Source organism: Bidens hawaiensis, unplaced genomic scaffold, assembly GCF_021521415.1.
Source record: "Bidens hawaiensis isolate Kalapana, Puna unplaced genomic scaffold, B.hawaiensis_p1.1 tig00006845_1, whole genome shotgun sequence".
Classification (NCBI taxonomy): domain Eukaryota; kingdom Viridiplantae; phylum Streptophyta; class Magnoliopsida; order Asterales; family Asteraceae; genus Bidens; species Bidens hawaiensis.
In genome coordinates, this window is record NW_027491467.1 from 34,462 (window position 1) to 57,543 (window position 23,082).

The following is a 23,082-nucleotide window of genomic DNA, read 5'->3' on the forward strand; positions in this document are numbered from 1 at the left end:
GTTCAATAATCAGAGGTAGGTTAATGAGGAACAACAAGTGACGGCCAGAAAGTAATCACGAACGGCTACGTACTGTGCTTGTAAATGCAATTAGGGTTAGGGGTTTGAGTATTGACGGCGAGATGATGCAGTTGATGAGATTAGTTGGGCTATAACATCCAGATTACATAGATTTGGGAATTAGGGCACATTACGTGAATAATAAGTCAAGGCCCATGTTCTGGATCCTTCTAAACGTAATTTAACAAGGGATTAGGGTCGGCTAGACTTTGGTTGATGGATTTGGGCTCAAGGACAAACTAGGGTTTGTATTAAACGTTTTGGGTTCGGTTTTGGTTTGGATCCAGATTCAAAAACGGGTTAAATAACGATACTTACAATTTAATCCTTGATGTTTAAAGATGGACACAAGAATTTGGGATAAAAGTGTATAAACGATAAATATTTGATTATATGAATAAAATAATTAGTTTTGCTCGATAAACGCCTATTATATTCATTTAATAAAAATAACCCGAGCATTGAACCGAGTCGGGTAAAAGTATAAGTTCGAAAACCCGAGTTGTTACAACAAGTTCCATGGTTATTGGTTTGAGGGTCTATGCTTTGGTTTAACCGTATATAGCTCTAAACCGTAAACCGAACTTTGCTTACTAGTTTTAGTTAAATACTTGTTTTAAACATGTTTAATGTTATATATCAGTTTATAAAACCATTTTTATGAGTTTCATGGTTCTGGGTTGGAAGATTCTAAACTCGGTCTTAACACGAAACTAGATCCGAAACCGTAAACCGAACTTTTGTTTAAAGACTTTATTGTTAACTTTTTGGTTGTAAAACTTAAGTATTTTCATTTGTACATTATTATACAAGTTCTTGGATATTTGGGCATGTGGAAACTATCTATGAACTTATTGTGAGATGGAAATCGAACCGATCCCATTTTTACTCGCTTAAGACACACAAGTGTGTTTTTAGCAATCAAGACTTGTATATTTCTTTAAAAATAGTTTACAAACTGATTTTAATTATTTTCTTAAGTACTTGGAAATGTTGGATCCAACTTGATCTTATAACAAAGTTTGGACCGACAAAACCGAACACTCACTTAACGTACGTTGTCACTTCTAAAACAATAGATCTACATACTTGGTTAAGTATTAATGGATTTTTATGAGTTATCTCATAACCTTTAATATTTTGGAAAGTTGACTATGGGTTTGACCAATTGTTAAGACCCGAACCAACAACCCGAACACTCTTTAAAACCCGTTTTAGTATCTTTAATCCCAAGGGACTTGCATTCTTGCATTTTATCCACCTTATTACTTAACATAGGTTGAGTAAATATTAAGGTTAGATACTTTAACCCGGTTTCGAGCAAACTTATATTTTTAAAGGGTTATTATTATAAAATATTAAATAGTTACATTTTAAACCTTGAAACTTTAATTGTTTACATTTCTCAACATTTATTTTACTTAAAGACTTTCAAGACAACCTTTCTAAATCCTAGACTTCTTTTCTTTTAGGCTTTGTTCGTTAAACCCGTCGTTCCGACAAATCTCCAAATTATCATCTTTCAAGTTTATTAGTTGAACGTGAATACCTTCATACCCCGTTTTCCATCTTTTGTTTTGGGGGTGACGTTTCATACTTATTCAACTAAATTTTTTATACTTGAATCTTAAACCACAAACGTTATTGTATACTTTACTTGAATAATTGCTCGATTTGGTGTTCTATTATTCTATGCCTATGTGTTTATCGCTTTTGGTTGGTTGATCTATAAATCCTAGACTACTTGGCATCCCCTTGTAGAAAGGTGTCGTTAACATAATGCAATTAACGATAACTATTAAATCCTAGACTATTTGGCATACCCTTATAGTTAGGTGTCGCTAACGTAAATCTATTAGCGATTTTATCCAAATTATTGCTTTTAATTATTGTTTCGTATACTAGTTTTTTGGCTTTTCCTTTCTATATATTATATGCATAAACTTATCAATTGCTCACCAACCTTTGTGTTGATAAACTTTATTTTATGAAATGTTACAGGTTTACATCTTGGTTGATTATGGAGCTTGTGGAGAAAACGTCACAAATACCTTTAGGATAATAGTGAAATGAACAATATTTAATTTGCTATGTTTTGTGAAATCTTGTTATGACTATGTTATGAATATTCGTTATGTGACATTTCCGATGTTGTGAAATGAAATGAGTTTGTTAAATATTGTCACTTTAATTAGTGTCATGTGCTTATGGGCAATCGTTACATCCTGGCATGTTCCGCCTCCTTTGTTCGGGGTGTGACAGATTGGTATCAGAGTCATGACAATAAGATAGGTGGTTAGAAGTAATGACCTAGAATTGTTATAAAACGACCATTTGTCAAAAAGATTCCAAGAATCGAAGGTGATTTATTTACTTGGGATGGTTGAATTATAGTGCTCAATTTCTAGGCCACAAATCGTGTTATACATGTCAATACTTTAAGTTGTCGAATGCGAGCGTTCCGGTCGCCATCCTATTTTTTTGGTGTCAAAACAATAGAACTACGGTGGTTCATGGATTACTGTTTTGACATGACGTTGTATCTCGATTTATTGTGTTATTATCGTTATTTGAGTCGAAAACATGAAAAAGTTGCGGTGGTTTGTACACATGTTTAGACTCCAATATGGTGTTTTACAAAAACTTTTTGGTGTTGGATTATCAAATTATGGTGGTTCATGTACGATTTTCCGACTCTATAAATCTCAAAATCTCAAATTTTCAAGCTTTAACCTCTCAAAAACCATTTACTATTGTTTTCGGTTTTGTTGTTTATATACAAAGACTTACATTTTTATCTAACACTAACATCTCCTCCCTACTAACTCTAGGATTCATAATCAATAATTTAAACTTTATCTTATTTTACTTTTATACACCTTCGTATTCATTTCTTGTTACCCAAAAAAAAACTTATTCCATTTTCTTTATAATCTTTTAGCATGCCTCCACTAAGACCGTGCAAGAACACCAACCGACGTATGGCCGCATTTATCGTCAAGCAAATGGCCGCTGTGATTCCCGAACTTGTAACCCAAATCCAAGCTAACCAACCCGCACCCGTTTTTGCACTCGTTGAACCCAAACCCGCATCTTACTTGTATAAACAATTTACTAGTGCCATCCTGTCCGAGTTTCTTGGAACCAATTGTTGGTTCGAATCAATCGAGAGTGTGTTTCGACACAGCGAATGCCGCGAAGCGAAACATTTTTCTTCAAGCATGTTTAGAAAGACCGCTCTAACATGGTGGGGGTAGTGTTATGCATCTCCTAGGTTCGGATACGGCTATGGCTCTTCCATGGGCCGATCTCAAGGCGCTTATGATGAAGAGATTCTGTCCAAAACATGAGCTCCAAAAGCTTGAGGAAGAATTTTGGAACCTAAAGCAAGAAATTGGTGATAACGCCGCTTATTCACTTCGATTTCACGAGTTGAGCATTCTTGTCCCTCACTTGGTTACTCCGACTGAGCGTGATCTTGACAAATACATTGGGGGTTTACCGATGCAAATCCGGGACTCCGTTATGAGTAGCAAACCCGTGAATCTTGAGAACGCCATCACTTTAGCCGGTGCGCTATCGGAAAATCATGTGAAGGCGGGTACTCTAACCCTCAAGAAACCGAGTGAGAATGCCAAGCTCGAGCCTACATTTCAAGCCAAGGTTGAACCCGCACCACAAGCCATTAACTACTCCAACTCATCTTGTCATAACAACAACAACAACAACAATAACAAAAACCCTAGACCAACTACCGAAACTTTGCCATCACTCAACCCCAACCATAACAACAAACCCAAGCTCCACCACAAATCCGAAAACCTTATACCGGTACTTTCCCACTATGCAACACTTGCCAACTCCACCACCCATCACACTTGCCTTGTCTCCATTGTACCATTTGTAACCTACTTGGCCATCTGAACACCACTTGTCGATCCGCCCAACGAACCCAACCTAACCAACCAAACCAACCAAGATCCTTTTCACAAAACTCCCAAAACCGTTATGCACCATACCCACCAAACCAACCCCAACAACCCCGAGCTTGCTTCAATTGTGGAGATCCTAACAATTTCCGTAATAACTGTCCCCGATTAACCTTTGTTAACCAAGCTCAAACCGTGACCGTTCCTTACTACCAAACCCAAGCTTACCAAGTCCAAACCTACCAACCCAAAATTCCCCAACTCAATGCACCACTCATCCAACCCATCCAAGCACCACCTCCACCTCCACAACAAGCACCTCAAGTCAACCATGGCAACCAAGGGCGAGCTTTTATGATGAATGCAAATCAAGCTCAAGTGACAAACGATATCGTGAACTGTATGTTTTTGGTGAACCATCATTTTGCTTCTATTTTAATTTATAATGGTGCCGATAGAAGTTTTATTTCTTTGAAATTTGAGTCGAAAATTGCTATGCCTCGAACCAAGCTTTCCCGACCGTTTTCCGTTGAAGTCGCCTATGGCAATTCCATTACCATCAATTCTGTCGTCCGCGATTGTACTCTCATCCATGCTAGTCATAAATTCTCCATCGATCTCATCCCGATGCAAATGGGAAGTTTCGATGTCATAGTAGGCATGGATTGGTTATCTTTGCACCGTGCCGAAGTCTTTTGTTTCGATAAATTCATTCGCATTCCGCTAGTCAACGGAGTAATTCTTAAAGTCTTTGGGAATGCTACTTCTAGAAGACTTAATCTCATGTCGTGCTCTCAATCGCAAAAGTACTTGCGCCAAAAATACGTTCCGTTTCTAGCTCTCGCGGTGACAAAAGACAAAAAGGAAAGGAAAATCCAAGATATTCCCATTGTTCGTGATTTCCTCGATGTTTTTCCCGACGATGTCACCGGTCTTCCACCCATTGGTCCGATTGAATTCCGCATCGATCTTGTGCCCGGCGCAATGCCCGTGGCCAAGGCTCCTTATCGTTTAGGCTCATCGGAAATTCAAGAATTGTCTAACCAACTCCAAGAACTTTCCGATAAAGGTTTCATTCGTCCAAGCTCTTCTCCTTGGGGCGCTCCTGTCTTATTCATGAAAAAGAACGATGGTTCGTTTCGTATGTGCATCGATTACCGAGAACTTAAAAAACTCACTATAAAAAATTGATATCCCTTGCCACGTATTGACGACCTATTCGACCAACTTTAAGGAGCAACTTGTTTCTCCAAAATCGATCTTCGATCGGGTTATCATCAATTGCGTGTTCGGGAAGAAGACATTCCTAAACCGCTTTCCGCACTCGATATGGACATTTCGAATTTTTTGGTTATGCCCTTCGGGTTAACAAATGCACCCGCGGTATTTACGGATCTCATGAACCGTGTTTGCAAACCATTCCTTGATAAATTCGTTATTGTCTTTATTGATGACATTCTCATTTTCTCTAAATCCAAATCCAAACATAAACATCATTTGCGTTCTATTCTCGAGCTCCTTAGAAACGAACGACTTTATGCCAAGTTCTCCAAATGTGAATTTTGCCTCAAGGAAGTTCAATTTTTAGGACATATCGTAAACGACAAAGGTATTCATGTTGATCCCGCTAAAATTGAGGCCGTTAAGGATTGGAAAACTCCAACGACTTCCACGGAAACTCGATCCTTTCTCGGTTTGGCCGGGTATTATCGGGGTTTCATTCGGAATTTTTCTAAGATCTCTTTGCCTCTTACCTACCTTATTCATAATGGGAAACCATTCGAATGGGGTTCGAAGCAAGAAGAAGCCTTCTGTACTCTCAAGGACATGCTTTGCAATGCTCCTATTCTAACACTTCCCGATGGAAACGATGATTTTGTTGTATTTTGCGATGCCTCTCATCAAGGTCTTGGTTGTGTTCTCATGCAATGAGGTCAAGTCATCAATTACGCATCAAGGCAACTTAAAGTCAACGAGAAGAACTACACGACTCACGATCGCGAACTTGGTGCCGTCGTTTTCGCTCTCAAAATCTGGAGACATTACCTTTATGGTACGAAATGTGTGGTTTTTACCGATCATAAAAGCCTTCAACATATTTTTGACCAAAAAGATCTCAACATGAGACAACGACGATGGGCCGAATTACTTAGTGATTACGATTGTGAAATTCGCTACCATCCCGGTAAAGCGAATGTTGTCACCAATGCCCTAAGTCGAAAGGTTAATGTTAAATCCATTCTACTCTTAAGCATTGTTGTTCAAACCGACCTTCAAATTCGTATCTTCCAAGCTCAACGTGCCTCCGTTGAAGAAGGTAACATGTACGACGAAATGTCAAGTGGATCCGAACTTCAACTCGAAACCAAACCCGATGGTCTTTTGTACTTTCTCAATCTTTTGTGGGTTCCCAATCTCGATGATCTTCGTACTTGTATACTCGACTAAGCTCACCATTCGAGGTATTCCGTTCATCCCGATGCGGATAAGATGTATTTCGATCTTCGTGCTACCTTTTGGTGGCCAGGTATGAAAAAGGACGTAGCGTTGTTTGTATCTAAATGTCTTACTTGCTCAAAAGTCAAAGCCGAACATCAAAGACCTTTTGGTCTACTCGAGCAACCACCAATTCACGTTTGGAAATGGGAAGACATTGTTATGGACTTTATCACTAAATTACCCAACACCCAAAAAGGCAACGATTGTATTTGGGTGATCATAAATCGTTTAACCAAATCCGCTCATTTAATTTCGATCCGCGAAAAGTATTCTGTCGAGCAGCTTGCTCAAATCTATGTTCGGGATATTGTGTGCCAACACGGTTTACCATTGACTATTATTTCTGATCGCGATACTTATTTTACCTCTTATTTTTGGCGATCTCTTCAAGAAGCCTTGGGAACTCGTCTCGATCTTAGCACCACTTATCATCCTCAAACGGACGGTCAATCCGAACGTACGATCCAAACCCTTGAGGATATGCTACGAGCGTGTGTTCTTGATTTTGGTGGAAATTGGGATTCTCATATTCCGTTCATCGAGTTCTCATATGACAATAGCTATCATTCTAGCATTGATATGGCTCCTTTTCAAGCTCTTTACGGTCGTAAATGTCGTTCCCCGATTAGTTGGAACGAAATCAGTGAAGCTCAAATTACGTGACCTGAAATGGTCCAAGAAGCTACCGACGTCATTGATCAAATCCGTAAAAATCTCCTAGCCGCTAGAAGTCGTCAAAAGAGTTACGCCGACAAACGGCGAAAACCGATCGAATTTAATGTTGACGATTTTGTCCTTCTAAAAGTATCTCCTTGGAAGGGGGTAGTCCGTTTCGGAAAGAAGGGTAAGCTAGCTCCTCGTTTCGTTGGTTCTTTCAAAATTCTTTAACGTGTTGGGAAGGTAGCTTATCGACTCGAATTACCGCAAGAACTTGATGGTGTTCATCTGACATTTCATGTTTCGAATCTTAAAAAGTGCTTAGCCAAGGGTAATATTCATATACCTCTCGGCGAAGTACATGTAGATTAGCCGATGATTATGGTTGAACGACCCGTTGAGATCATGGATCGCAACGAGAAGAAAACCAAGCGTAGTCGTATTCGGTTAGTTAAAGTTCGATGGAAATCACGGCGTGGCACAAAATTTACTTGGGAACGAGAAGACACTATGAAAGAGAAGTATCCACATTTGTTTGCATCATCGTCTTCGTCTTAATTTCGGGACGAAAGTTTCTAAAGTAGTAGATACTGTGACATTCATCAATTTCGGGTCTCGAATCGTATTCGTTTTGGAAACTTTGATTATGTAAACTGATGTGTGTTTAAAGAAATTTTCTTTCTACAGAACTCACAACTAAGCTTTAAATCTATAAAACAGATTTTCTTGATAAAACTACACACAACCGGCAAGTGTACTGATCGTAAGTACTATAGAACTAAGGAAGTCCGAGTAACGAACATGAGGACACGTGAAAATGTCTAGATCACTAACCCTAGAAAAGACTTTCCTAAGAATAATATTTTTTAAATGATTTTTAATAAGTAAACTACTTGACCTAACTTACTTTAACTAAATTAATTAACTAGACTTAAATTAACTTAATGAAACACTTGATTAAACTTAGAGACTTAACTGCAATTGGAGAAAACGTCTACCTAGGTAAGAATCATATTGAAGGTATAATAAGCTAATGGATTGAAGGATGACACAACTAAGGTTCACTCAAGAAAGCTAGATCACCTCTCGATCTCACCAACAAACTCTAACTTACACTTAATTGATTTTAAGAACAAACCGGGAAACGAGTTGCTAAAGTGTTCTAATGTCGGCTCTCCTCTCGGTCTCACCGACACACGGCCCTAATGGAAACGAATACTATGCCACCAAGGATAGAGGAACAATTTGGTTTAACTTAAACTAGACCAACTAATCGCTCACAAACCCAAATCCGACAAGAACCGAACCCGCTCTCGCGCGATCCTAATCCTAACAAGCAAAAGCAATGAGACGACCTTACTTCCTATCACCTCTCAGTCTCTAAGAAGGTGCCTACCCGTTGAATTATATAAATCAACACACCCACTTAAACCCTATGGTTGTACACCCCGCAAACAATCTCTAAACACAAAGTAAAGAGTTCAAACAGGCTAAAATAAATCAAAACTAATTCAATCAATCAAAGCAAGAGGTATATGAGTATAATTAATAAAAACACAGCCACTAAACACAACCTAATTCAATATTAAACCAAACTTTCATTAACAAATCAAGTCATGATGATCAACAATCCATAAAACTCATTAAAACCTAACAATATTCATCTAACCTAGGTAGAACTAACAAGTTTAGCCTAACATGATATTTGGACAGCTGCAAACACTTAATGAAAACATCATAAAACTCAACCAAAACATAATTAAACTCATTCAATAATCAATATCAATCAAGCACAACTCAATCTTCAATTCAAGTGCAAAACAATTCAAGTTAAAGACTAAAATCAAAGAGTTATGAACCTTGAACAATAAGGCAAAGTTTATGGATGTTATATTCTTGCTTGGGGCTGAGATATATGATAAGAAAAGACCCTAGCTGCTGTCCCGATTCATCCTTGGCTCTCTTCTTCTTTCCTTGGCTTGATAGTTGCAAAAAACAAAATTTTCTTCTTCAATGAGGGCTGCCGATCGGAGGTTTTCCAAGGGGTGTTAGGTTTTTAATTTTTATTTGTTATTGTTGATGTCCACTTGCTCACGTGAGGATTTTTTCCAGCCACAAACAAACCCCTTCGTCTCCTTAAACCAAACACTCATGATTAATGTCGCACACTAGCCGATTAATTTCACAAAACCACACAAATTTAATTTCTTAAATTTTCGATCGGAAATTATTAGAGCTGCTAGGGTGCTTGCTTAGGGTTTTATTATTTTCAAGTTTATATTATATATTAACATATGTAAGACTTCACATAAATGGGTCGGGCCGGGCTTTAACTTGGTTCTTCATACATTGATCATAAAGGCCTTTTAAGTCTTCTAAAATCCGATCATATTCTCTTTTAAAACTCGTCACCTACACAAAATAATAAACTTTGTAAGATCAAGTTAAAACGAGTTAAAACATTATTTATTATATAATTAAGCCATTAACATATGATAAAAAGATACGGAAAATAAGTGCTTTACAACACATCATAAACCGACCCGTTTTGTAAACCGAAGCTTATGATATAATCAAAATGATGGATTTTATGTTACAATATTGTTTTACACTTGTTGGGTCTTGAAAACATCCTTTTCGGTCTTTAAAAAGGGTTAAAATCACTTAAAACAAACTACATGGGTTAAATCTGCCAGTTTTCAAAGTTTAGAACATCTGGCCACCCTACCCATTGCACCACGCGATGGGTATGCGCCTACCATCGCGTATCGCAACCCTCTACAGACTAGTAGCTCATTTTTGCTTTGTTTTATGCATACATGTGACTTAAACCATCCCATTTTCATGCAAAACACTTTATACTTGACCATTTCAACTTACGCTATATAAACACCACCCTTTCCCTTCATTTTTCACCTGCTACAACTCCAAATTCTCTCTCTAATTCAAAGATCTTAAGGTTGTTTTCTTAGTGTTCTTGAAGGTTTGACTTCCAAAAGTCAAACTGAGTTTAATCTTTCTTTCTAATTTGTTCATCTAACCTTACTAACACTTGAATATGGTGGTACAACATATATATAATACACACCCCTTGTTACCTTTGGTAGTTGCTTCTCCGGCTCCGGTCGGTGAGGTTTCGGACCTCGTAAGGCAATGCTTCATGGAGAACTTCGTGTTCTTGATACACACACACACACACACACACACACACACTTATATAACTTGTTTATACATACTAACCATGCTTAACTTCTGCTCATTTTAGTTTATTTACAAGTTCCATGGTTATGGGTTTGAGGTTCTATGCTTCGTTTTAATCGTAAATAGCTCTAAACCGTAAACCAAACTTTGCTTACTAGTTTTAGTTAAATACTTGTTTTAAACATGTTTAATGTTAGATCTCAGTTTATAAAACCATTTTTATGAGTTTCATGGTTATGGGTTGGTAGATTCTAAACTCGGTCTTAACCCGAAACTAGATCCGAAACTGTAAACCGAACTTTTGTTTAAAGACTTTATTGTTAACTTTTTGGTTGTAAAACTTAAGTATTTTCATTTGTACATTATTATACAAGTTCTTGGATATTTGGGCATGTGGAAACCATCTATGAACTTATTGTGAGATGGAAACCGAACCGATCCGATTTTTACTCGCTTAAGACACACAAGTGTGTTTTTAGCTATCAAGACTTGTATATTTCTTTAAAAATAGTTTACAAACTGATTTTAATTATTTTCTTAAGTACTTGGAAATGTTGGATCCAACTTGATCTTATAACAAAGTTTGGACCGACAAAACCGAACACTCACTTAACGTACGTTGTCACTTCTAAAACAATAGATCTACATACTTGGTTAAGTATTAATGGATTTTTATGAGTTATCTCATAACCTTTAATATTTTGGAAAGTTGACTATGGGTTTGACCAATTGTTAAGACCCGAACCAACAACCCGAACACTCTTTAAAACCCGTTTTAGTATCTTTAATCCCAAGGGACTTGCATTCTTGCATTTTATCCACCTTATTACTTAACATAGGTTGAGTAAATATTAAGGTTAGATACTTTAACCCGGTTTCGAGCAAACTTATATTTTTAAAGGGTTATTATTATAAAATATTAAATAGTTACATTTTAAACCTTGAAACTTTAATTGTTTACATTTCTCAACATTTATTTTACTTAAAGACTTTCAAGACAACCTTTCTAAATCCTAGACTTCTTTTCTTTTAGGCTTTGTTCGTTAAACCCGTCGTTCCGACAAATCTCCAAATTATCATCTTTCAAGTTTATTAGTTGAACGTGAATACCTTCATACCCCGTTTTCCATCTTTTGTTTTGGGGGTGACGTTTCATACTTATTCAACTAAATTTTTTATACTTGAATCTTAAACCACAAACGTTATTGTATACTTTACTTGAATAATTGCTCGATTTGGTGTTCTATCATTCTATGCCTATGTGTTTATCGCTTTTGGTTGGTTGATCTATAAATCCTAGACTACTTGGCATCCCCTTGTAGAAAGGTGTCGTTAACGTAATGCAATTAACAATAACTATTAAATCCTAGACTATTTGGCATACCCTTATAGTTAGGTGTCGCTAACGTAAATCTATTAGTGATTTTATCCAAATTATTGCTTTTAATTATTGTTTCGTATACTAGTTTTTTGGCTTTTCCTTTCTATATATTATATGCATAAACTTATCAATTGCTCACCAACCTTTGTGTTGATAAACTTTATTTTATGAAATGTTACAGGTTTACATCTTGGTTGATTATGGAGCTTGTGGAGAAAACGTCACAAATAACTTTAAGATATTAGTGAAATGAACAATATTTAATTTGCTATGTTTTGTGATATCTTGTTATGAATATTCGTTATGTAACATTTCCGACGTTGTGAAATGAAATGAGTTTGTTAAATATTGTCTCTTTAATTAGTGTCATGTGCTTATGGGCAATCGTTACATCCCGGCATGTTCCGCCGCCTTTGGTCGGGGTGTGACACATTTGACCCGAAATCGCTGGTATAAGTCTTTCCAAACCCAGATAGTCTTTAAATGGGTTATAACATCTCATTTATTTGTGAAACTCTTTCATAATCAAACAATAATTTTCGCAGGTCATGGGTCTCACCAAACCCGGTTAACCCTTAAAAGGGTTATAACATCTAATTTATTTGTGAAATAACCCCCCTTAATCATCAAAGAATAATTTCCATGGGTTATGTGTCTTACCAAACCTTAATAGCTCTCAAATGGGTTATGAGATCTTATTTATTGGTAAATACTTTATCCTCAAACGCTAATTTAGTTCATCTTCTTTACATGTTCTCCGTTGCTGGTAAATCATCTCCATCGCCGGTTAACTTCCGATACAACCCGTCATCGTCAACTACATCAACGTCCCATTTTTCATTAGACAAATATTTGTGTTCATGTTTGTTCATTTAAAAAAAAACAACATGTTCGTGTTCGTGTATTTTTGTGAGTTAAAAATCTAAAACACCTACACATCTCAATTGAAAATACCCAAACGCAAAAATATATAATAACAAACTAATATATATGTATTAAATTAAAAAAACTACGTTAAAAAATAAAATAAATTATCATAAAATAGCAAAAGATTAAAACAAAAACTTAAATAAACTCCCGTATCATGGGAGGATCAAACTAGTAATAATATATATAAACGAAACTATAAAAAACTCTCTGGTTGCTCCCTACATTTTCTCACGTCACCATATTTCTTTATTTGTAAATGGAGGTTTTTTATGCATTTGACCCGAATTTATGGGTATGGGTCTCACCAAACCCAGATAGCCCTTAAATGGGTTATAACATCTCATTAAATTAAAAATTAATCTTATCAAGTATTTGATGTGAAAATCCTATAAAATATGGATATACTAAAATTAATATATGATTTTTTTAAAATAAGATATTATTTATAATTAAAAAACAATTTTATAGTAAAAATAAGCGGGTCTTGAGTCTCACCAAATCCAGATAGCTTTTAAACTGAGTTATAACACCTCATTTATTCGTGAAACCTTTTATCATCAAACCATAAGTATATTATTAACTTGCATACAATAAATAATTTTTTTTTAAAATATATAAATATTAGAAACAAATAATATAAAACAATTCCCGTAATACAGAGGTGAAAACTTGTAATATATATTTATTAACTACTTGACTTATAAAATTTTAACCATCTTTTTTAAGATAAAATGGAGACAATTACTATCAACATATCCATCCGAATCTCTTAACTTATCCATAAAAATGAGATTTGGGAGTTGGGACAAAGATTTGGTGTAATTAATTTGAATAATAATCAACAAGTCATTTTTTTTATTCTAGTTATAGGAACTAAAAAGCAATATGTATTTTTTATAATTTAACTGTCATAAAATCAAACTACTATATTAAAGCAAAACATAGTTTTCATAAGACATTTAACTAAGCTATCTACATAGAATTTCACCTCAATAATTTTCAAAATTATAATACACATGCTAAGTTAATTAATTTTAATACTATTACTATTTATATAATTATTAAAAAGTTACAAATATAACTTTAAATGTTGTATTAAACGAGGTTTTAGATATTTATGAATTATAAACTTTTATTTATCATTATTTATATTTTATGAATTCATAAGGTATGTTATTATGTGAAGCATATTATTCAATTTAATTTTTTTGTTGCAATTTTTAACCACCCGTATATTACACGGGCTATATCATAGTTTGTAATATAGGCACACAGTTTAGTTGAGTGGAAAAGAAAAGAAAGATATAATTTTACCATTATGCCCTTAGATAAATTATGATGAAAATATATTTCTTTCCATTCTTTATTACTCATTTCTCGACCTTTGGTTTTAGGGGCGTGCAAAATGTACGACCCGGACCGACCCGCACCGGAACCACTCAAACCCGGAACTGCTTAAAAGGGATTTTCAAACCCGTAACCATTGTACTATCACACCAATGAATATATGAGCTTATGCAATTTGTAAATAGAAAATTAACAACCTCAAACCTGTGAATCTGTGATGCACACGTGTTGCATAATATTACAAAGTATGCATTTACTAGTAACAGAAGTACGCATTTAAATTCAAATTCATGCAAATCCACTATGGATATTGAACCTAAAATTTAATATTATGTCACATAATTAATCAGCATAAATGTTAGGTAGAGAAGTGAGACTAGAAGAACTAAAGAAGGGTTGCTTCACGGGTTCGCGGGTTTAATGTGGTAAAAGTAGTCTAATTATTATTAACTAAAAATAAGCTAATCTAGACACTAAGTAATAATTCTAGACTCTTAACTTAACTAAAACTACTAACCGGCAAGTGAACCAGTCGACTCTAGTACAGCTAAGTAAGTCCGGATATCGAACCCACGAGACTCTTTAAATTACGTTAACTAGCTAACTTAGACTTAACTATTGACATGACTATTTATTTATCATTATTAAGGGGATTTTACTAATACTATATTTAACTAATTAAAACTAATTAATAAAACTTAAGACGACTTAACCTAGACTTAAACAGATGATGACAAACACCACCTAGGCTAGAATCCCTAATGCATCAATTATCAAATGGTTGGAAAATGCTAAGTTATGGAACCGGGATCTTAAACTATTCACTTAATGGAAACCGAACAGGACTCTTGAGCCTTCTCAAGAAGACACCTATGTAATCCTAATAAGCTATTAAAATTACCGGTTTCAATTAGACTCACTTACGGCCGCTAATTTATTTTATGACAAGTACCTCTATAAGAAATCCTACCTTACAGCGCGAAAATCAAAGGTAATTTAAAGAATTCACAAGACTAGATAGACAAAGCTGATAAATCAAACCTAGACAGACTCCTTACAGAAAACTAAATCTAGCAACTTAACCAGCCAAAACCTATCACATAATCTATCACCTTACAGATATTTAGATTAGCAGCACACTTAGGTCTACTTTATTTATTAATATTGTTCCTATGGTATTATTGCAAATCAACCATGAACTAGTCAAAAACACACAATAGATGACCTAACAGAATCCTATTATATGACAGACAATCACCAAGGAAACTGTGAAACAATAAAACTCATCAAACAATCCTAAGCACACATATGCATCGAATGAAATTCAAGAAACCTTTTACTTAGTCATAAATCCATAAACGAAAACAAAATCCAAAATCAACAAAAGTTCATCATAAGCCTAGGCGGTCTAAGGGTTTAGCCAACAACCATACTCAGGAACAAACTAAATAAATAAGGTTCAAAAACTAAATTCATAAAGAAGAAAATAAATTCAAACTGACTAATAATGATGTTTTTAATGAGCATGTGTCAACCCAAACGATCTCTGCTCGAACCAAGATATTCTTCTCTCCTTGTGGCGGTCTTTTTTCTGTTTCTCCATACGGATGGGCTCCTTCTGTTCCATCCCCTCTCAACCCCAAACAAAAATAATATAATATTTATATTGTTATTATAGCCGACTTCCGTTTGTTTATTCATAAACCTCGTATCCCTCTTTCAACTTGGGCCTTCAAATGTTACCTACTTGTTACCTTATTAAATTCATAATCATATTCGTAGGCCAAATAATCCTCATTGATTTATGTTTTTCATCTTGGATCCTCTATCATAAAGTGGGCATGTGATATTAAATTTGTTTCAACCGTGGTCAGACTCTTATGCCTAAAGAAATTGACACATGAATAATTAATTCTTATAATTCTTCATAATTACTTTAACTTCAAGATTTACGATGTCTCTCAAAACCTTTAAAACTCAAATATGAACTTAATTGAGTATAGTTAATAAAAAACAATTCCAAATAAACTCAAAAGTATAAGGAATATTTATATACGAATATGTATATTATAGACCATATCAAATATCCCCACACTTAACCTTTTTTCGTCCCTGAAAAAGCGATTTGCAATGGAATCATAATCGAAAAACTAATCATAAAAACATATAGGTTAATATAAAGCTCAGATAAACGCAAAAACCGCGATCACCGATATTTTTATCCACTTAAACCCATGCCTTAATCTTTACCGGGACGAATAAGATCCGATAATAATATTACTTAGTGGTTTAAACAATTAAGACCCGCTTATTTTCAGCTTTTACCGAACCAGACCATCCCAACTTGACTTAAACCTCCAACTTACCAGATTTAAAACTTTTGTTGCTCTTTTTTTTTCATGAATAGTTAAGACGATCAAGGGTATTGTTTTTCCACCTAAGCTTAAGCATCAAAGTCTACCAAGCAGCCATTAGATACGATTAGGGTATAATTAATTAATAGCTACTGTTCCCCACAACATGACATACCCCCATTATCAAGCAATATACCGAACCATTACTATAGTTGAGTATGCAAATTTTCATCTGTAGGGCTTACATGTGGCGTGTCCCTTGTGGTCCGTTTCTTAATGGTAATGAGACGCGAGCAAGGGGACCCCACCTGGCTAACAGCGTGGATGATCAAGTCTGTAATGCATTTGTACTTTGTACTTTTGTGATCATGTTTAAAGACTTATGTGGCAGAAATAGGTTTGCTCTTTTTAGCTTTATTTTAAATATTCACAACCCCATTTAGGAATTGTGAATACCCAGATGAATAGTTGGCATACAGACCCATAGTCTCTGGACCCGGGGCATACCATCAATACAAGATTTAAGGTTATAAAACCATACGCCAATGATGTGTAAAACACTAAAGCAAAGCAATTTAAGATTTATATCACAGGCTACACGGCATACTCTAACGTTAAACCTACCCAAGCATCATATGATAACGTATTCAAAATTTTTAAAACTCATAATGTTTATAACATTTTCACTTTTCATAACAAGAATTGAGGCTTGAGTATGGCCTGACCTTTCATTACTTATTTTCCACGGACAGAACGCTTTACCCACAAAAGATTTCCGTTTTAACCATTTTATCAAATTGCCCTTTCATTCTCAAGTCTGAGCCTACCGACACATCCCAAGCTTACTACGCTTTCTTTTTATATTATCTCTTATTATTAGTAGTTTGAAAGACCAATTTCCGATTTTTCTGTCATCTTCCATACTATTACAAAAATTTTCATTAAACTCTTGGGACATTTCAAAAACAATTTTAAGCTTATTTTTTTCAATTATTTTTTTTTAATTTTTTATTATTTTTGCTGAAAATATCAATTTCCCATCCTCACACTTAAATTTCACATTGTTCTCAATGTGAGAAAAAAGAAATTACAAATACAATTATGAAAAAATAAAAATAATGAATTGGAACAGACTCCCCTGGTAAATAGATGATATGCCTCGTGAGTCGTGTTCCACGCCCTCCAATTCCAACGCGATCAACAAGCTATCTTCAAATAATGTCATCTTTCACAAACAAAAGCATAAATCCTGAAACAAGTGGCATCCCCACACTTTTTTAAAACCACATCCCATCAACTATCTCATAAGCAACCTTAGAACAACCTGCAAGTTAGAGAAGAAACACCCGGCAAAGCAAAGAAGTAAAAACAAAATAGAAATAAAAATAGAAGAAAAAATATAGTACCGGGTTGCCTCCCGGGAAGCGCTAAGTTTACTAAAAGTCTTCAGCCAGACTTAGTCCCGAAACCTCAATCAAGAGGCTTCTCCTTGATCCTATTCCCATCGGTGCTCCTTAACACTCTCCTCTTAAAATCAGTTGGGAAGAAACTAATTTCTAAACAAATGTAGGCCAAAAAATACGCATTTAGCTCGATCCATCCATTATCAAAATTCTGAGAATATGACCAATTCGGCACACTTTGATTCCTGAGCCCAAATATCTTCCTTCTTGGGGCTATTGATTTACGTGGCGATCCACGAACAACTATTTCTAAAAACGTATACGCTTTACCGTGTAGACGTGGATGATCTTTCACAATCAGATATAGTTATTTATTCTTCAATTCTTCGGATATCTCTTGTAATTCCTCTTTGACGTTTAGTTTCTTAACCGGCTCCCCGAATAACAAAACTTCAAGCTCCTCAATATCTCTTTCGGGGTTAAAATCTCTCTCATCCATATCAGCTAAACCAACCAAATCTTCACCAAATTCATCCCTAAAGTCATCCTCCCAAGAGGGAATACGATCCTCTGTATTATCCTGCAACCCAACATCCTCAAACTTTATCGTCGGCTCATAAAATTGTATTTGATACTTTAGGCCCGACCGAAAATCATCCATGATATCTGAAAGTTGTGCTTTTGGATTAATGCTATGTGTGACACATAAAACATCGTATAATATCTCTTCTGGATGTCGTATGTGATCCATCATTGCGCCAGATGAGTCTTTACAACCGAAAATATTCCCCATCTTATCATACAACATACAGAATTTAGGGTGATAGCTGTTTTTATCTAGGTGGTCCATAATTGCTTGTATTTCTGACTCCCATATGCTTAAACCTCTTTGATCTTTATGAGGATTTTCTTCAGCTCAGGCCCCGTAGTAACAATTCATGAAGATCACTGCAAAGATAAACTTAAACAGAAAAGGATCATGAGCACCAAATAGTAGTAGAATAAAAAAAATATATTAAAAAAACAAAACTAATTAAAAGAAATTAAACTAAAATATATTAACCTAACTCCTACGACTCAAAAAGAACAAAAAAAAAAACAAAAACAAAAACAATAACAAATTAATAAAACAAAAAAAAAATAAAAACAAAAAATAAAAAAATAGCACGCATATATCAAGCAAGTCTAATCAAATCTATTAACGCAATCGCCAAGAGTCCCCCGCAACGACGCCAAAAATTTAATGTGCTAAAAGTAGTCTAATTATTATTAACTAAAAATAAGCTAATATAGACACTAAGTAATAACTCTAGACTCTTAACTTAACTAAAACTACTAACCGGCAAGTGAACGGTCGACTCTGGTACAGCTAAGTAAGTCCAGATATCGAACCCACGAGACTCTTAAAATTACGTTAACTAGCTAACTTAGACTTAACTATTGACACGACTATTTATTTATTATTATTAAGGGGATTTTACTAATACTATATTTAACTATTAAAACTAATTAATAAAACTTAAGATGACTTAATCTTGACTTAAACAGATGATGACATACAACCACCTAGGCTAGAATCCCTAATGCATCAATTATCAAATGGTTGAAAAATGCTAAGTTATGGAACCGGGATCTTAAACTATTCACTTAATGGGAAACCGAACAGGACTATTGAGCCTTCTCAAGAAGACACCTATGGAATCCTAATAAGCTATTAAAATTACCGGGTTTAATTAGACTCCCTTACGGTCGCTAATTTATTCTATGACAAGTACCTCTATAAGAAATCCTACCTTACAGCGCGAAAATCAAAGATAATTTAAAGAATTCAGTAGACTAGATAGACAAAGCTATTAAATCAAACCTAGACGGACTCCTTACAGAGAACTAAATCTAGCACCTTAACTAACCAAAACCTATCACATAATCTATCACCTTACAGCTATTTAGATTAGCAGCACACTTAGGTCTACTTGATTTATTAATATTGTTCCTATGTTGCAAATCAACTATAAACTAGTCAAAAACACACAGTAGATGACCTAACAGAATCCTATTATATGACAAACAATCACCAAGGAAACTGTGAAACAATAAAACTCATCAAACAATCCTAAGCACACATATGCATCGAATGAAATTAAAGAAACCTTTTATTTAGTCATAAATCCATAAACGAAAACAAAATCCAAATCAAAATCCAAAATCAACAAAAGTTCATCATAAGCCTAGGCGGTCTAAGGGTTTAGCCAACAACCATACTCAAGAACAAACTATTTAAATAAGGTTCAAAAACTGAATTCATAAAGAAAACAATAAATTCAAACTGACTAATAATGATGTTTTAATGAGTATGTGTCAACCCAAACGATCTCTGCTCGAACCAAGATATTCTTCTCTCCTTGTGGCTGTCTTTTTTCTGTTTCTCCTTGCGGATGGGCTCCTTCTGTTTCATTCCCTCTCAACCCCAAACAAAAATAATATCATATTTATATTGTATTATTGCCGACTTCTGTTTGTTTATTCATAAACCTTCGTATCCTTCTTTCAACTTGGGCTTTCAAATGTTACCTACTTGTTACCTTATTAAATTCATAATCATATTCGTAGGCCCAATAATCCTCGTTGATATATGTTTTTCGTCTTGGATCCTCTATCATAAAGTGGGCATGTGATATTAAATTTGTTTCAACCGTGGCCAGACTCTTATGCCTAAAGAAATTGACACATGAATAATTAATTCTCATAATTCTTCATAATTACTTTAACTTCAAGATTTACGATGTCTCTCAAAACCTTTAAAACTCAAATATGAACTTAATTGAGTATAGTTAATAAAAAACAACTCCAAATAAACTCAAAAGTATAAGAAATATTTATGTACGAGTATGTATATTTTAGACCATATCAGGGTTCCATCATTATTGGGTTGGGTACGACTCGGACTTGAACCCGAACCGGACCACTTAAATCAAACAGTTACAATCAAACTTCCAAACCTTACAAGCAAAAACTTGCAAATATCAAACAACCTTACAATTTATGGGTAAACATAGTTAAGCTAGTATTTTGACTTTCCCCAAATCGTGTTCAATCTTTTTAACACCCCAATCAATAAACCTTAGGATGTTATTATCAACCCATGTAAACTAAGCCTAAGATCTCATATAAATGTTACATAATACATAGCAAATACTGTTAATAATAGCACCAACTTAAATAAATAAGTACATATTGATACATATAAATTATTAAGCTCAATATAAATACAAATTTTATATATGACAGCCTGGTCCGTTTTATACGACCGGTTTTTGGCATGAACCGTAAGCCGAAACGCTCACTACAGTCTGAAAACTATGAAACCGACCAAAAACAGCGAAAGACGACTGACATCGAACCCAAACTGATGACCGGTTTGCGAGGTTTCATAATTTTAAACCAAACCATTAAGAACCCTAACTGCCACACACATTACAAATCATAATTACAAAGCATCAACTAACCATCACACACATCACAAATCATAATTGGACTTGTAATCATACTAAATTATGCCTGCCCTAAATTAAACAATTTACAGTAAAACATTCTTTTTGAAATTAGGGTTATGCATCGTTTCAAAACATTTTAAATTGAACTTGAACTGAATGGAATTGAAACTGAAATTGAACACTAAGACACAACAGATGCCGGTGTGATTTTGATCTAGGTCTGCGTATTGAATGTTTCAATTTTATCTTGTACTTATTAAAGAAAGATGTTACCAGTGGAGCGATGGAATTGTAGGTTCAACAATGGAAGGTAAGTTGATTCGTTGAAGACATGCGGGTTGTGGAATAGATAATCCACTACGTGAATATCGACCTTCGGCCACACATGTGGTCTGGGCGATTTGCCGCACTTCGGCTTAAATGTATGGCTAAAAGGTCTTTGACCATGTTTAAAAACCTTCCAGAATGTTTTGTCCACACATATTATTCTTCATGTGACCATTCTATACCTACTCAGGTACTTTTCGCCACACTTTGAAAAAAACTGTGACAAAAACTAGCCACATTATAAAAACGTGTGGCGAAATGTGACTTACAGTCATAGTTTGTTTGATCTTTGATACATGTGACCAAAAACACGTGCATTAGCCACAAACTGTGACATTTAACTAGCCACATATTTTAATAGTGTGGCCAAATGTGACAAACGGCTACTGTATTGATAAGAGATGTGTCTAAAAAGTAAAAGATATAGCCACTTATATTACGTTGTGTGACCTAATGTCACATTTTCTAGACACATTTATAATAAATTGGCGAAATATGACGAACAACCATTGTATTTATTAGTAATGTGGCTAAAACGCTTAAAATATATGGCCACTTATACGAGGTTGTGTGACCAAAGAGTAGTTTACTTTTATTTTTCCTAAGTTTTTTATTATCACAGATACACTTATTATGTGTGACTATAAGTGATAAATTGTCACACTTAATATTTTTAAGTGTGTCCAAATGTAATTAATGGCCACTTATACGAGGTTGTGTGACCAAAGAGTATCTTAGTTTTGCTTTTATAAGTTTTTTATTGTCACGGATACACTTATTATGTGTGGCTATAAGTGAGATATTGTCACACTTAAATATTTTTAAGTGTGTCCAAATGTAATTAATGGCCACTTATACGAGGTTGTGTGACCAAAGAGTATCTTAGTTTTATTTTTTATAAGTTTTTTATTGTCACAGATACACTTATTATGTGTGGCTATAAGTGAGAAATGGTCACACTTAAATATTTTTAAGTGTGTCCAAATGTAATTAATGGCCACTTATACGAGGTTGTGTGACCAAAGAGTATGTTAGTTTTATTTTTTCTAAGTTTTTTATTGTCACAGATACACTTATTATGTGTGGCTATAAGTGATAAATGGTCAAACTAAAATATGATTAAGCGTGTCAAAAACGTAATTAATGGCCACACGTTGATTTGACGAGTGGCGACGTCATCATTGTCTTTACAGTTTCTTGTGCCGCCAATTTCAAATTGTCAGGGAGATGTACCGCCGGATTTCGATGGTGTTTAAATACCAGTCACAATCACAATCACAATCCACAAATCACAATCACAATCCATAATCACAATCCACAATCACAATAACAATCCACTTTTCTTCCGATTATAATTTCTGATAATGGCTTCAAAATGGGTCGAACGTGCATCGGGTGCTCATTCCCCCATATTCTACGACCCCGCATTTTTCACCATACGATTCCACTTTTCTTCCGGCGCCGTCCGGAGGAATCAAAGGGTGAGGTATGTGGACTATG